The 16,639-nt window shown below is 52.4% G+C and overlaps 1 protein-coding gene and 1 pseudogene across 2 annotated transcripts in view; one reads left to right on the forward strand and one right to left on the reverse strand.

Moving 5' to 3' along the window:
- Positions 1–16,639, reverse strand: part of NTN1 (netrin 1) — a 188,671-nt gene that overhangs the window by 84,491 nt on the left and 87,541 nt on the right. The gene's annotated exons all lie outside the window — the stretch shown is intronic.
- Positions 15,621–16,492, forward strand: LOC138994515 (multiple coagulation factor deficiency protein 2 homolog pseudogene; annotated as a pseudogene).

The following is a 16,639-nucleotide window of genomic DNA, read 5'->3' on the forward strand; positions in this document are numbered from 1 at the left end:
TTCCAGAAAGGTGCTCATTTTCGTCACGACTGCGCTCGGTGTAGGTGAACTTGATCCAGGCAGCCCTTCCAATGGGCAGGTATGAAACATGCTAGAGGCCTTGAGGGGACTCCCTGGTCACATACCACAGGGACAGCCACCAGGACCCTGGGTTCTTCCTCCTCCCAATAACTGAATCCGAGGAAAACGTCCAGGTTAAGATGAAGAACATTAGTCTAAAAACGGGGGGGGGGGGGGGGTCTGAAGTGTGTGTGTGGGGGCGGGTTAAGGAGCACTCCCTTCGCTGTGCACTGGGGATAGATGTCAGGCCAGCGAGCCACCTCCACCTCCTCCTGCTGGGCCCCCCTCGGTCCCTGGCTGATGCCAGGAGCATCAGGTCTGTGGTCTTCCTTCAGCCCCCTCCCATGTCACTGGTCACCTACAGGAAGGTTCTGGAGCGGGTAGGTCGGATCAGAAGCTCCTGCTCCCAGACCACAGAGGCTACGGTCGCCTAGGACACCTTTAGATGAACTTGGCATTTCTTTTCCTGATTCCTAGGAAGACTAACTCCACCCGAGTCCCTCGTGTCTCACTGATGAAATCCCTGGTGATGGCACCTTTTCTCGGGAGACTCCCCACCATTCCCCAGGGCTGGGCTCAGAGTCCTGGCACTTGCCTCCCCGGCCCTCTGAGCACAAGGTGGTTTTTAAGGCCAAGAGTGCCCAGCAGAGGCCAAGTGCAACAGAGCCTGGTCCTTCTCTGCATCTGCCACCCGCTCTGAGCGTCCAGCCTACAGAGATTCCCCCGGGACACAGCAGCCACGGCTCTCACCCTTCACCACAGCACCATGTCCTCCAAGTGGCACCAAGCTTCGGGGTCCTACAGCCCCTTGAGAAGAACTCAGGGTCATTTCTTAACTCGTGTTTCCACAAGTAGCCCACCAAGTTCTAGGGACACCACCTCCCACACCCCAGCTCCTGCCGTCATCCCATCCACACCCAGGCCTCCATCATCTCTGAGCTGGAAACGCCCAGGTCCTCCCCCAGCCTCCCCCAGAGCAGCCAGGCTGACCTTATGAAAATGCAGACAGGATCGTATCATGCCTCAGCTCAACACACACCCTCATTTTCCCTTTGCACTTGGAATAAAACCCACACCCCACCTCTGCCCTCCCACATCCAGCCCCTGCCTGCCTCTCTGTCCCCCTCCCCCTCCCCGCCCAGCCTTCCCCCTCCCACCTGCTCCACCCGCAGCTGCCTTCCCCAGGTCCCTCCTCAGGATGTACACGGGACACAGGGCAGCTGCTACACAGCCCCATCCCCCAGGTGAAAGGACCCACTGCCTAAGCGCCAGCTCTCCTGTTGGCACCTGTGCCCTCCACAGGGGATGCTCTGGAGGCCATGCCTCCCGTGTGCCGGGATGCTCCCGCAGGTGCTTGCATCCTGTGGCACCCGCCGTGCCCTCTGACCGCAGACCTCCTACCAGTGGTCGGAGCCGGACTCAAGCCCTCTTCCTCCAGGAACCCTCCCTCACGGCTCTGGGCCGCTGCGCCAGGCAAGCCAGAGTGGGCAGGCAGAGCAACCTGGAGGTTGAGATGAGTGTCTTAAGCCCCTTCACATGCCAAGCGGCTTTCATTTCCTTCACAAACCACATGTCGTGAAATCCACTCGTCTCCCCTGCTGACTGCCCGTCAGCCCTTCCCCTCCATGGCAGCCACATCGATGGATCCTATTAAATTCCCTAAATGCCATATTGTTCTCAAATCCTTTCAAAACATCTCCCTTGTGCCCACCCCATTCGTCATTCATTCATCCTGACTCTGCTTTGGGGTCAGGCGGACTGGGGGTGACTCTTGGCCCTGGCGCCTGTGGGCTGGGCAGCCTTTGGCGAGCCACCTAGACCCCCAGAGCTTTGGATTTCTCATCTGTAAAACCCACATAACACCTACCATAGACACTTTTGAAGATCAGACCAGGTACTGTGACAAAGAGCCCGACACAACAGGGGATCATGATACTTCACATTAGTATTATCAGCAACGTATTTGCTGGGTGTCAGGTCTGTGAAGGGTGTGCAACGGTGAATACAAACATGGACAGAAGGCTCTCATGGAGCTTGGGGTTCGCTGGAACTACAGGAAAGACAGGCACATACCCAACAACAACAACAACAATAACTGCAAACCCACACCACGGGCCAGGCACTGTAATGCTTATATATACGAACTCTTTAATCCTTTCAACAACCAGGGAAGCATCATTCCCTTCAACAATGAGGAAACTAAGGCACAGAAAAGTTCAGTCACTGGTCCAGGTATCATAGCAGGGGCACAGTCAGGGTTCACACTGAGGCTGTCAGGCCCCAGGGTCTGGGAGCTGAACCACGGGTTCTGGCCTGGGCTGACGGAATGAGGGCGAGCACTGGACAGGAGGCTTCTCCTAACTGCCCACAGCATCTACTAATCGCTTAGGGCACAAACCAGGCAGGTGCTCAGTAATGTAACTATATGCAATCTGTGAACAGGAGACCCCTGCACGTTTTCCACGTTATCATCAGCTACTCCCTGGTTGTCACCGGCTCTTCCTCATCGTCACTATCATCGAAGGCATCACTGGAGAAGAAAGCATGGCTGAGTGTGGTCTGAGGGCGGCCAGGCCCCTCTTAGGCCCTGGGAGTGGCCGAGGCTGCCTTGGAGCCTGGGCAGACCACCCAGCAGGCTGCCCACCCACACGCTCCCTCTGAGCTCAGGAAGTGGAGTCAGAGAGAAGCTGGAGGGAGGAGGCACAGGGAGGACGTGTCTGTCCGACCCACTGTCATGGCAACAGCCCAGCGACGGGAGTGGGGGCGCAGCATCCCTGACTCGCTGGCCTCCAGGTCCTCTACCAGATTTCCACCCCGAGCCCCCCACCAGGAAGGAAGAAGCCGGGACTGTGCCCGGCACACCCGACTAGGGAAGAAAAGCATCTAGGAGTCAAGAACATGAGTCAGCAGAGGGGGGCTGCCGGTTTTTAAGAAAAACAGATGTGATTAAGACATGGCCGTGGAACTGAGGGGCCCGGGCTGACACAGACCTGCCTTTCCTGAGTACCGGGCACAGTGCGAGGCTCGGGGCAGGGGACAAGGCAAACATTTATTAAGAGACCTGCGCACTCGCTGGTGCAAATGACAAAGCCATGATACTCAGGATCCCTGAAGAAAAGCTGGAAAAAATAGAGATTATTTACTCTCACCGAGGAGGGCAGCGATTGTAACATACACAGCGACTTGGCACGACACCGCGAGCAGCCCTTTGCTCTGGCGTGTGCTGTGCCGTTCACAAAGCTTCCCAGAGCCTGACAGTGTGTCATCGGCCACAAGAATCAAAACAGTGCGAACTGGCATAAGAAGAGAGAGAGAATTTAATCAAATAGAATGCCTAAAGTGAGACCTATTTATTTCATAAACTGAGGGGAAAATTGGGAAGAGGAGGACAGATTGAGTAATAAGTGGTGCTAAGGCAACTGGTGCCCCACTGAAGAAGTGTAATGGTTACAGTTTACTTTCGTACCTTCCACCGAGATATTTCAGACAGATTACATGTTTACATGTAAAAAGCGAAACTGCAAAAACTACTAGACGAAACCATAGTAAATATTTATATAATCTTGGGGTTGAGAAGGCCTTTCTACAGGATGACACCACAAGCAAATACCGTAAAACATGTATCTGGATAGATGACAATTTTAAGCTGTCTATGTAAAAAAGCACACACATTTAAGATTTTAAATAACAATAAAAATCAATAACACCTGAGAGAAATAGCTGTAAGACAGGAGATGGGCAGAAAGTCACAATCTTTAATATATAAAGAGTTCATTAAGAAAGAAAGAGGGCCCTGACCAATGTGCTCAGTGGTTAGAGCACCAACCTGTACACCAAAGGGTCTCGGATTCGATTCCCAGTCAGGGGCACGTACCTAGGTTTCAGGTTTGCTCCCCACCCCGGGGCCAGGTCCGGGCACATGTGGGAGGCAACCAGTCGATGTGTCTCACATGGATGTCTCTCTCTCTCTCTCTCTCTCTCCTTCTCCCTTCCCACTCCCCAGTCCCTCCCTTCCTTTCACTCTCTCTGAAAAAGCATTGGAAAAAAATATCTTCATGTGAGGATTAACAAAACAAAACAAAAAAGAGAGAGAGAGACAGAGAGAAAGAAAAAAAGATGAGCTCTTACTAAGAAAATGTATCAATACCCCAAAATGTAATATACAAAATATAAACTCACAAAGAATGTTCAACCTTCCTTGTTAGTTTTCAAAGACATACAAGTTAAAATAACCAAATGCCACTTTTTGTCTTCCAAGTTGGCCAATATTTTTTAGAGTAACTAATGCCCGATGCATATAAAGAAACACAGATAAGCATTCTGGGGAACAGCAATAATAAATATGCATCAAAAGTCTTAAACGTGTGCTCATTCTTTGACCTAGCAACCCCACATCCTAGGAATTTATCTGAGAATGGCATAAAGATCAGCTTAGGAGGATAGTCAACACAGCAAAGCTTAGAATGCAGACCTAAGCACAGCCCAGCCGTGCAAGTTTAAGTGTCTGATGGAGGCATGTAGACCCACAGATGCAATACCACACAGCCACACAAAGCCACAGGTTAGAAGACGATTCAATAACACAGAAAGACGACAAAAATATACTATGTGAAACGTAGTGTGACTGCACGCACAGCAGAAACATTCACACGTGGAGAAAGGCCTGCGAGGTGCCAGAGACTCTATTGTTAGCAGTCACTCAGGTGGGCGGGATTCACTGTTACCTGCATTTTCTCCCCCACCGCCCCAGTCTATTATCTTCTAAGTAGAGGCCTAGTGCATGAATTTGTGCTTGGGGTGGGGGGTGGGCGGGGGGGGGGGGGGTGGTGTCCAGCCGGCCCAGCCCCAATTTGGGTGGATCAGGGCCAGGCCTATGGGGCGGGGGGAGGGGGGGGAGGGGGAGGGATGGCGGGAGGTTGGCCGGCCGGCCCGCCCTAATAGGCCTAATCAGGGCCAGGCCAGCTGGGGGAAGGGGTGATTGGCCAGTGGGCCCCGCCCCCAATTGAGGTGGGGAGGCTGATTGGGGGGTGGGGCCAGCCGTGGGCGGTAGGCCGCCCCCCCAGCGTTATGGTCACTGGCTTTTTATATACATAGATTTTTCTACCACTAACAGGCACTGCCTTTGTAACATGAGAAATAAAAGAATAAAAAAAGTTTAACTGGAAACAAAAGCGCAAGATTAAAGACTGGGGTTATGCCTTGACAACATGCTCACTCCTCAGCATGTTACACTCCCAGGACCCACTCACGTGCTCTAGGGCACAGCAACCCCACCATCTGGTCAGGAGTACCACGGGGAAGTTGAAGCCATTGCCCCACCCCCAGCACCTCCCATCCAAGTCACCACTTGCTAGTTATGATGCTAAAAAAAAGAAGTGTAATTCTGAAACTAACTCTGTAGACCCCCAAATGCCTACGACTGAGAAAGGTAATACTCCCCCTTGGCACTGACCGGGTCACAGTCCACCTTTCCCACATCAAGAAGAGGGTCCCTGGCTGGTATGGCTCAGTGGATAGAGTGTTGGCCTAGGAACTGAAGGGTCGCAGGTTCGAGTCCAGTCAAGGGCACATGCCCGGGTTGCGGGCTCGATCTCCGGTGGGGGGCGTGCAGGAGGCAGCCAATCAATGATTCTCATCATTGATGTTTCTATCTCTCCCTTCCTCTCTGAAATCAATAAAAATATATTTTAAAAAATAAGAGGGTCCCTGACGAATTGGAGGGTGTCAGGGGAGGTGATGAGACATGGAGAGGCCTGGAAATGGTAACAAGAGGACTGTGACTATACGCAGGGGGAGGGAAAGCCTGGGGCGGTGGAGGGCGGCTGTTTCGTGGAAGTGGAAGGGCAGCTGCTCTGCGCCCAGGGAGAGTCAGCATGTTACTGACCAGAGTTGCCACCCTGGGCTGAGCGCGGGGCGGCCAACCAGATGGGGGGTGCTGCAGACCCCGTTCCCCACGGGCGCAGAAGGCGTGGGCAGGCGCAGAGGCCCCGCAGCGCGCATGCGAGCAAGCAGGATTATCCCGGAGCCAGAATAACAATAACCATAGGTATGCACAGAGCTGCCGAGAGGTCCCCGAGAGGAACGCAGCGCCTGAGCCGAGCGGGAAATGGCAGAGGAAGCACGCTTCCAGCAGGCGCGGATTAACGGAGAAGATGGGGGAGGAAATAAAAAGTAGGATGAGGCGAGGTTGCCAGATATTATACTGTGGGAGGAGGAATTAACTACCCCCTGCACGGCGAGGCGAGGCGAGGCAGGGAGCAGCCAGGGAAGTTCAGGGGGAGAAGAAGCAAAGGGTGGCCACAGGGAACAGAACCCGAATATAAATGGCCTCTAGGAAAAGAAGGAGAAAGCCCTGGGGTGGGAGGAGACAGGAGTTTTATCACCAGGGGGGTCATTAACAAGCCGCTGTCCGGACCCCGAACAGTATGACCGGCTCGTCCCGCGGGGGGATTTTAATTATGACATCAGCTATCTGCCCAATGTGTCCATCTGGAGCCTTGCATCCTAATTCTCCACACAGACACGGGAAGAACGTGCAAACTCCGCACGGTGGCCCCACCATCGTTTTTTTTTCTCAACGGCATAACGGCGTCGAACAAAACAACTTTCGTTATTTGAGGACCTGCTACTCTTGAAATGCTGAGGTCAACCCAAACCTTTGATCAGTCATCACCAAGGACTAATCGACTCCGGGAAAACCTTGAGTGTTTTTAAGCAAAAATGAAAAGGGAAGCTTATGCTGAGCCAGAGAGCCACCTGAGCAGCAAGCAGCGGGTACAAAACAACTCGGGGATGACGCAGGTGCAGGGGACAGCGGCGCTGGAGGAAGCTGCTGGAGGGGGGTTGGAGGGCAGGACCTGGGACGCCAGCCCACTCTCGGCAGCAGCCGCTCAGGGGCGTGTGGGTGAACAGAATCCAGATCCTGAGCGGCACTGAAGTCATCACCAAAGGCGGCCAGGTATGGGCAGGCCCCTGCCCACCACAGGGACCTGGGGAAAGGAACACAACAAGTCTGGTGGGTGTTTGGCCTGTGGCTCCAGCCTCTCCCGAGTGGGGAAATATTTGAGGGGAACATAAAGCCAGCAGCTCTGCACGCTTGGTCATTCATGCAGTACCCTCCCCACCCCCCCCCCACCCCCCCCAAATCTTTCGCACAGGTAGGCGAGAAGTCGGGCAGGGGAGTCCTGGGGACTCTCCCAACAGGAGCTTCCCACCTGCAAGGCCTTCTTCCAAGCACCACTGAGAACTAACTTACCAATTTAAATAGACAACGATCTGAACAGACATGTCTCCAAAGAAGATACACAAATGGCCAATACGCCCATGAGAAGAGGCTTGCCACCACTGGCCACCAGGGAAATGCAAACCAAAGCCGGGCCTAGGAGAATGTCTAGAATCCAAAGAGGCAAATAGTAGCAAGTGCTGGTGAGGATGGGGAGAGAGGGGAGCCCTCGGGCACTCCTGGTGGGAATGTCAAATGGTGCCGCCACTTGGGAAGCCTGTCTGGCAGCTCCTCAAGAAGTGAAACATCCAGGGCCCCTCCTCTGTCCTGGCGTGAGGATGGGAGGAAGCGGAACCCAGGAGGACTCTGGTATTTACAGGGCTCCTGCTACCCCATGACAAATCATTCCAGGCCAGGACCATCAAAGCTAATGCTTGCTGTGAATGAACCCCTTCGCCAGGGCCCTGAAAAGGCTGTTAACACCCCCACCATCACCACCAATGCCACCAGGGTGTTCACTCTCCACTGCCCCCAGGCCAGTGGAGCCCCCAAGAGAAACAAGGCTCCGGAAGCCAGCTGTGGCCTCCACCAGCCTAGTGGAAGCCACCCTGACCAGGGAGCTGTTTTCACGAATTTTGCTTACAACAATCCCAGGACAAATTAGAAAGTTCTCTTGATTTTATTTGTTAATGTTTTTAAATTGATTTTAGAGCGAGAAGGAGGGGGGAGGGGGAGAGAGGGAGAGAGAGAGATGAGAGGAGAAAGAGAGAGAGAGAGAGAGAGAGAGAGAGAAATATCGCTCCATTGCCTCCTGTACGCACCTGACCAGGGATCCAGCCAGCGACCTTTTGGTGCATGGGACAACATTCAACCAACTAAACCACACAGGCCAGGGCTATTTTATTATTTTAAAAAATCAATTCACAGAGATACCTAGCAAAGAACATTTTAGTTATCAAAGTAATTTTAATTACGTAGGCATCCCTAGTTCATGAGAAAATGTCAAACCCAGTAACACTGATGTGAAAATACAATAAACTCAGATGGGTACATTAAACTATATTGATGTTAGCTGGGAAAGTTAAAGGACAATAAATTCTGTTTTGGCAATAAATAAAATATTGACATTAAAAAAAGAATTAATTTAGTCCTCACATCTCTTTGAGGTAGGCACTGACATTAATCCCCTTTCAATTTTTTAAGTTACTTTTTAATGTGTTTTTATTGATTTCAAAGAGGAAGGGAGAGGGAGGGAGAGAGAGATAAAAACATCAATGATGAGAGAGAATCATCGATCAGCTGCCTCTTGCACGCCCCCTTCTGGGGCTGGAGCCCACAACCTGGGCATGTGCCCTTGGCCGGAATTGAACCCTGGACCCTTTAGTCCGCAGGCCAACGCTCTATCCACTGAGCCAAACCGGATAGGGCTTAACCCCCTTTTACAGGTGAGGAAACGGAGGCACAAAGGATTTTGTGCCCCCGGGCACTTGGCCAGGACAGAGCCTGGCTGAGAATCGGGCAGTGTGGGCCACAACAAGCGCCCCTGGAAACTTGCCTGCAGCCTGGGAGGTGGCACCTGCCCTTCCCCTGCAGCACAGAGAGGCACAGGGCAGCCTGCCTCCCAGGCCTCTCCTAGTGCCCGGACAGGTGGCTCCCTTCCCCGCTGTGGACGCTGCCACCCACCCCGAAGGTGTGGGGGTCAAGGTGAGAGGGCACAGCCCAGCACAGGCAAGGCTTCTCAGGCACAGACCAGGGGGCAATGGCTCTGTCTGAGTCTCCGTCTGTCCTCACGCTTCAGAAATGCACGGGCCTGCCCCCTGGCCTCCCCACCACTCCGCAAGGGCTCCAGCCCCTGCTTGGCCTCCCCTCGAGAGCAGGAGCCTCTGCCTCTCCCCCCAGGCGCAGCCGGCTCCGCTCCCGGCTCCCGATGACAATCTGTTTTATGTCCTCTGCCTCCAGCCCGTTTCTCGGCTTTCTCTCTATTCATGTGCAGTTTCCTCAGACGCTGCATTTTTTCCTATAACATCATGTCTGATCCAGACTTTCCTAAAAGCACCCTTTCACGCCTCGCAGCTTCCCCGGGTCGCTCCGGCTGGGCTGGACCCGCAGCGAGGCCCCTCCTCCAGCAAGTGGGGGCCATCGCTGCCCCTTCCCACACCCCATTCACGGAGTCACAATACACATTTTCATATCAAAAGCCACCCCTCGCACCCCCGGCCACAAATCCTTCCAGAAAGCAGACAAAATATACTCAATCCGCGTTAAATAAAATAAATAGGATGCGCTCAACACTCAAAAATATTTCTATCGGTCCTTGTGCTTTAACACAGCATCATGTCCTCCGAACTTCTCTTCAGAATAATCCATTTCTTCTCGCCTCCTCTGGGGGGACGGGCCTTTCTCCAGGGTCTCTGTGAAAGGCGGTCCCCCGGCCACACAAACAGGACTCTGTCCCGGGAGGCAATTGGAGGCTGACCTTCTGGGACCTTCTAACGCGACAATGAGGACGTGATGGATGGCAGTGTTCCCTGGCCCTGTTGTCAAGCTGAAGCCAACACCCTCTTCCTCGGCTCACAGAAAGGCCTGGGATCTCAGCTTCGGAAACAAAACAGGGGTGAGTCCGGGAGACGTGGAAGAGAAAGGGGGCCTCGGGGAGGGGCCCGGGAGGAAGCCCCCACCGCCGCGGCCGCTCCTCCGTGGTTCACAGACTCAAAGGCTGGCAGACACTCCAGGAACCTCTGCCTGACCTTCTGAGCGAAGGATGGGCAGCTGAGGCCCCGTGAAGTGAGGGCTGGCGAAGGCCACCCAGCTAGTGCCGAGGGATGGGGGGGGTAGGGGGGGAGAGTTGGTCAAAGCTGCGGGCTGCTTCCCCACCCCACGAGGGCTCTGCCTGCTCACCGCACTGCCTGCCCCGGCCCGGGAGCACCTGCTCGTTTTCTGGGCTCTGCTGAGCCACTTGCCTGCGTGGACCAGGATCTGAGAAGCTCACAGCCTCTTCTCCAAGAACAACAGAGCCCGCGCCAGCACCGTGAACCCAGATGCCGGGACCCACAGGCGGCTTTCCGGACCTCTAACGCTTCCACGCGCAGCCCCCGGAGAAACGAATGCGGAGGCTGAAGGAAGAGCCGCCCAGACTGCCTCTGGGGCCTCCATCCTATCGCTCATGTTTACCTTGTTTCTGAGAGGAAAATGCTCCAGACGTTCCCAGGGAGGGAGCCTGGGTCCCTTCCTCTGAGGCCGCAGAGACAGCGAGGACCTCACCCCTATTCGCCCCCAGGCTCTCCTCCCTCACACCATCCAAGGCTGCCCAGAGCCTCCGGGGCCTCCTGGGGGCTGTGAACTCAGAGAATGTCAGGGCCAGGTGTCACCGGCCAGGCCCTGGGAAAGATGAGATCCTGCAAAGAGCTCGCTCCGCCTGCCTCCTTGCCTTCCGAGGCCTCCTGTGTGTCTGCGAAGCTGGGGTTAAAGGGACTCCAGCATTTAGCAAACCCTCCGGATCTCGCCGGGATCGATCCAGCTCAGGGAGCTTCCTGGACAAGGACAGTTTCAGCAGATGTGGCTTTCTCTCCCTGACTTAGCGCTGGGAAGGAACCGTCTCACTGCTCAGAGAGATGCCTGTGTGCCCCAGCCCGACCTGGGGAGAGGTGCGAAGCTGACACCCACAGAGTGGATCTGCAGAACCCCACAGAACTCCCTCCACCTCCTACACTCCATCCAAATGCAGGCGTTTTCTCAAAGGCCTTGAACTTCCTGCATCGGTGTCAACACACCTTCTGATCCACCCGAATGAATGAGCTCAAGTGCCTTAGTGCTTCATTCTCCCACTCCCTCGCCTGTGCACAGTTCCCACCCTTAAGAAGCTGGGCTGGGGGATGGAGAGGAGCTGAGGCAGGCCCAGGAACAGAAGGACGGGGCCAAGCCGCAAGCCCAGGCTGGGGGCAACACCTCCACCACTTCTCCCCACAAGAAGAATGCCGTGAGCATCACACACACACACACACACACACACACACACACACACACGGGTTTTAGAAATATAAAGGCTGCCCTCACAGCCTGAGGAGGGAGATGGTCACAGACACAGGTGAGTAAGTGCTGCCAGCCAGAGAAGACCAGGAGCTATGGGAGAACAGAGGAGGGAGGGAGCCCAACAGTCCACACTGACAATGCCTTGTTTTCTTTATCCCCACTTTAATATTTTTAATTCAACTTAATACAATTTTTTGCACAAAATCAAACACTAGAGTAGCATAAGCATGTCAAATACTAAAAAGTAACATCTATCCCACCTTAAATACCCTAATATAGACATCCAGAACCTTTTCTAAGTAAGCATGCATTTAAAAGAGAAAAGGAGTTAAAACATTGTATGCTCGTGCTATTTATTTTGTTAAATACTAGAGGCCCGGTGCACAAAATTCGTGCACAGGGGCGGGGGTGGGAGGTTCCTCAGCCAGACTTGCACCCTCTCCAATGCGGGAAATCCCTCTCTCAATCTGGGACTGCTGGCTCCGAACTACTCACCTGCTGCTTGCCTGATCGCTCCTAACTGCTTGCCTGCCTGCCTGATTGCCCCTAACCACCTCTGCCTCGGCCCCCGCACCCAGGACCCAGGCTTGCCTCCTCCAGCTGGCCGCAGGCACCTGTGACCTCGGGTGGCTTCACCCAGGCCGGCCACAGGTACCTGGAACCCCTGATCACCCCTAACTGCTCCTCTGCCTGCCTGATCACCCCTAACTGCCTCTGCCTTGGCCCCCACACCCAGGACCCAGGCTTCCCTCCTCTGGCCAGGCACAGGCAACCAGGACCTGGGCTTCCCTCCCTCTGGCCGGCCGCAGGCACCCAGGACCTGGGCAGGGGTCCCTCAGTCTGGCCTGCCCCCTCTCACAGTCCAGGAGCCCTCAGGAGATGTCCTCTGCAGGAGGTGACCAGGCCGAGCAAGGGAAGGCACTGCCCCATCAACTGCTGCTGCCTCTGGCCTCCCCCTGCGGGAGGCGACCGGGTGATCAGGGGAAGGCGCCACCCCCATCACCCTGCTGCTGCTGCCACTGACAGCCTCTGCAGCAGCCTGTCCTTGGCCCTCGCAGCCACTGCGGTGGTGGCCTGCCTTTGGCCCTTGCAGCTGCCACCATGGCTGCCTGCCTTTGGCCCTTGCAGTCACTGAGGCTTTGTCCAGGAGGACATCTGGTCTAATTAGCATATTACCCTTTTATTACTATAGATTTTTATTGATTTCAGAGAGGAAGGGAGAGGGAGAGAGAGATAGAAACATCAATGATGAGAGAGAATCACTGATTGGCTGCCTCCTGCATGCACCCTCCTGGGGATTGAGCACGCAACCTGGGAATGTGCCCTCACCCGGAATTGAACCCGGAACCCTTCAGTCCACAGGCCACAGAGCAAAACCAGCTAGGGCTGCTCATGCTATTTTAAAAACTGCTTTTTTCCTTACTCCTTTTAAGTCAATAAATAAGGCACAATATCTTAATAACCGAATCATACATATTTCACTTAATAGCTAGTTAAAGAATCTAGTGTTGGACACATTTTCTGCTCCTCACTGTGTGCCGTATGGACTTTGATCCTGCCATTAACTTTTTTGTTTCTTTGTATTCCTTCCCTATTTTCCATCTCCACTTCCATCTTATCCCGAGGCCTTCTAATCTCAGACTGTCCTCTCCTGAGGAGCATGTTGGCTTTGCTTGCACATAGAATGTGTCTTCTTGCCATTTGAGGGTGCCAATTTCCGGGCATTTGCTCCTGGATCTTAAGGTGTAATCATCTCCAGAGGTGGACTCTTTCAGATTCCATTGGTCCTCATTATTCATGGTAGTTATAGTCCACTAGAGGCCTAGTGCACAAATTCGTGCATAGGTGGGGTCCCTCGGCCTGGCCAGCAATTGGGGCCGATCAGGGCCAATTGGGGACGCAAGAGGTTGGCCGGTGGGGTGGAAGGGCCATGGGAGGTTGGCTGTGGGAGCGCACTGACCACCAGGGGCAGCTCCTGAGTTGAGCGTCTGCCCCCTGGTGGTCAGTGTGCATCATAGTGACTGGTCGACCAGTCATTTGGTTGTTTGGTCGCTTAGGCTTGTATATATATATAGATAAGGCTGCTGGGGACACCCTATTAGCAAATTCTGAACCACTGCTCCTAAGAGAAATACAGAGTTAGATTCCTGCAAGCCTCTGATCACATTTCCACACACTGAACCTTGTTTTATGTGTGTTCCTGTTAAAGACACCTTATTTCACACACACTGCTGCTTCACTCGCATGGAACTCATGGCCAACAGCAGCCTAACTCGTGCCTGAAGGAAGTCTATCTAACACACATGTTTTTTTCTCCGTAAGGCACATCACAGCCTCTTGTGCCTCGGGACATTAGGCAGAGCCGTACACGCGGGGTCATTTTAAACAGTGACATCATCAAGAAAAAGCACAAAAGTTCAGAAAACGCACCGAGCTGCAGGGCTTATACCTGCTCACTCAAGGGTATTCCTTTATTCCCACCACCTGTCTTCTGGGACTATGAATCCGATAACCTACATGCCCAACAAGTACAGCTCTTCCTGTCTGTGGGAATGGTACCTTCCAGAATACACGCCTCTCTCAGAAGATACTCTTCCTCCTCTACACCCTCCCAGCACTGCACCCCCCCCACACACATGAGCACAGACACCCTGCTGTTAGCTAGTTGTCCCCTGGGATCTATGGAGTTTGCCTGACATAGTGGATTGAATCATCCAAAAATATATGTCCACGTCCTGATTCCCAGTGCCTGTGAGTGTGACCCTACGTAGAAGCAGGGTCTTTGCAGACGTGATTAAATTAAGGATCTTGATGGGAGATTATGCTGAATTTGGGGTAAGGAGGAGACACAGAGTCGCACAGAAGGGAAGGCCGTGTGAAAAAGGAAGCAGAGCCTGGAGCTCTGTGTCTCAGCGTTGCCAGCAGCCACAGACACTACGAGAGAGGCACAGACCAAATCCGCCCTCACAGCCTCCAGAAGAAGCCGACCCTGCCAACACTTTGATTTTGGGTTTCTGGCCTCCTGACTGTGGAAAAATAAATGTCTGTTGTTCTAAGCCACCAGGCTGAGTTAATCTCTCACAGCAGCCCTGGGAAACCAACACACCTAGACTCAGAAAGATGGAGGAGGTGGGGAGAAGGGAAGGAATTCTGCTCTGCCCACCTCCCGGGGCAGCAGCTAAAGGGATTTCGGGTTTTCTCACTGATACAGAAGCTGACATTCTGAGCCCAGAAGCTCAGATGGTGGGGAAGCATCATTCTGTCCTCATTCAAACATTGGCATGAAGCAAAACCAGGTCAGAGGACACAAAGGACAGAGGGGAAAATGACAATGACAGACTAGGAGAAAACAATGGCACCACATATAACAAAGGATTGTATCCAGAATACATAAAGAACACCAACAAATAAACAGGAGACAACCCAACAGAACACACACACGCGCGCGCGTGCGTGCGCGCTCGTGTAATGAGTGTTCAAGTTACAGAAAAGAAACCTGAATAGCCAACCTCACTAATAATCAGACATATGCACATTAAAACAACAATGCAAATGTAAGCAATACACCCACTGGACTGGCACAAACTTACAACTCTTGATAATGTCCAGTGTTAGTTAAAATGGGGAAACCAAAACTTCCATGTAGAGCTGTTGAGAACTGGAGTTTCATCTTAGCAATCTGACAGGACCTAGAAGTGCTGGAAATAGCCGAGCCATTCTGCATCTTGGTGCCCATCCCGGAGAAATCTCACACAACCCGGGAAGCACAGGCAGAGCTGCTGATGGCAGCAATGTTTACGGTAAGAAAACACTGCGGGGCAGGCTGCATGGCCCTCAGTAGGAAATGGACAAATGAATTGTAGCTTGTTTACACAAGGTCCTGTCATAGGACCCTGAAAGATGAATGAAGTAGAGCCTGATGAAGCAACATGGATCCATCTCAAAAACACAGCAAATTGCAAAATGATACATCTGGTGTGACAGCCTTTAGATAAACTCATTAACTCATAAACAACCCTCTGTGTTGTGCACAGACACACATATGTAGTCAAAATTGAAAAAATACGGAAAGATAAATCGGCTCCACTATTTGTCTCTGGGAAGAGGGGAGTTTCATGGAATGAACAGGAAAATGAGAGGTACCTCAAAGGTACTGTACCAACGATGTTCTCTTATTTAAAAAAAAAGTTAAAAGAAAGACATGGAAGAACGTATGCGAGATAAAGTGTTCTGAGGATGCCAGAGGACAGAGACTTCCACCTCCTTCTACCGGAAGGCGGAGGCTCTGAGGCTTTGAAAGACAAATGGGATGGGGGCGCAGCGAGGGTACCAGCAACTGAGATCTCTGCAGCTGCTCAGAACCCCCTCCTGTGTGGCTTGCCCTGGGCCCTGTGTGCCCCAGGTGCCAGGGCCCAGGAGCCCCAGGGCTGGCTCCTCCCATCCCAGCAGCACGGGCCTGGATAAGACCACAGTGCACCAGCAAGAGCATGTCACGGAACATCCAGGTGTCATCAACCAACCAGAGGTGGGGATGTCCCCACAAGAACTGCAGCTCCATTATTTCAAAAGGCATGATTACGATGGCAGGGGTTTGCTTGACGGCCTAGAACTGTCCACAGCCATCGCTCATGTCCATAAGTAGGAGGGGAATGAGCAGGCACCACTGATGAGTGAAGAGGAACTGGCTAACTTAACAAATTGTGGGCGGATCACGAGCACTCTCGTGTTTTCATATTACACAGTGTTTCACATAAATGTTATAGGCACACTTTAACATTAAACACCCATTGCATTTTGAAGTTATTTATTACTTGTTCTTACAAGCTAATATCTTTTTAAAGTATGATACTTTGTAAAACTTTTTGTGTACTCCTTCAATAGAATCTTATCTGGCCACTGGGTAAAGCTAGCAATAAAACTACTGGTGCGCAATGTGTTAATAGATGGTGTTTTAAGAAAGGATGACAACTTGCTGCAATGAATTGTGTTATTTCAGACTGTCCTCATTATAATTCTTTTGTAAAAAGAAGCATCATTTTATAATAAAAAATAAATTCATTCTAAAATAAAATTTTAAAAAAGGATGACAAGAACAATGATGGATGCAACCACAACACTGAATTTGCAAAATCACTACAGCAGACACTTTTTGACCATCTCTTAGTTCTTATGCAAATGTGACCCATTATAAGGTGATGGAACACTTGTGGTAATTCAGAATAACTCATTTCCAACTACTGCGGAAGTACTTTGGTCAAAACCTGTAATAATTGTTACACTGAGATAAGAAGGAGAAATAAAAGAGAGGAGAATGGGACGTGCTGCAGT

The sequence above is a fragment of the Myotis yumanensis genome, unplaced genomic scaffold (genome assembly GCF_028538775.1).
Source record: "Myotis yumanensis isolate MYYU_CA2020_CCGP unplaced genomic scaffold, mMyoYum1.0.hap1 SCAF_16, whole genome shotgun sequence".
NCBI lineage: Eukaryota > Metazoa > Chordata > Mammalia > Chiroptera > Vespertilionidae > Myotis > Myotis yumanensis.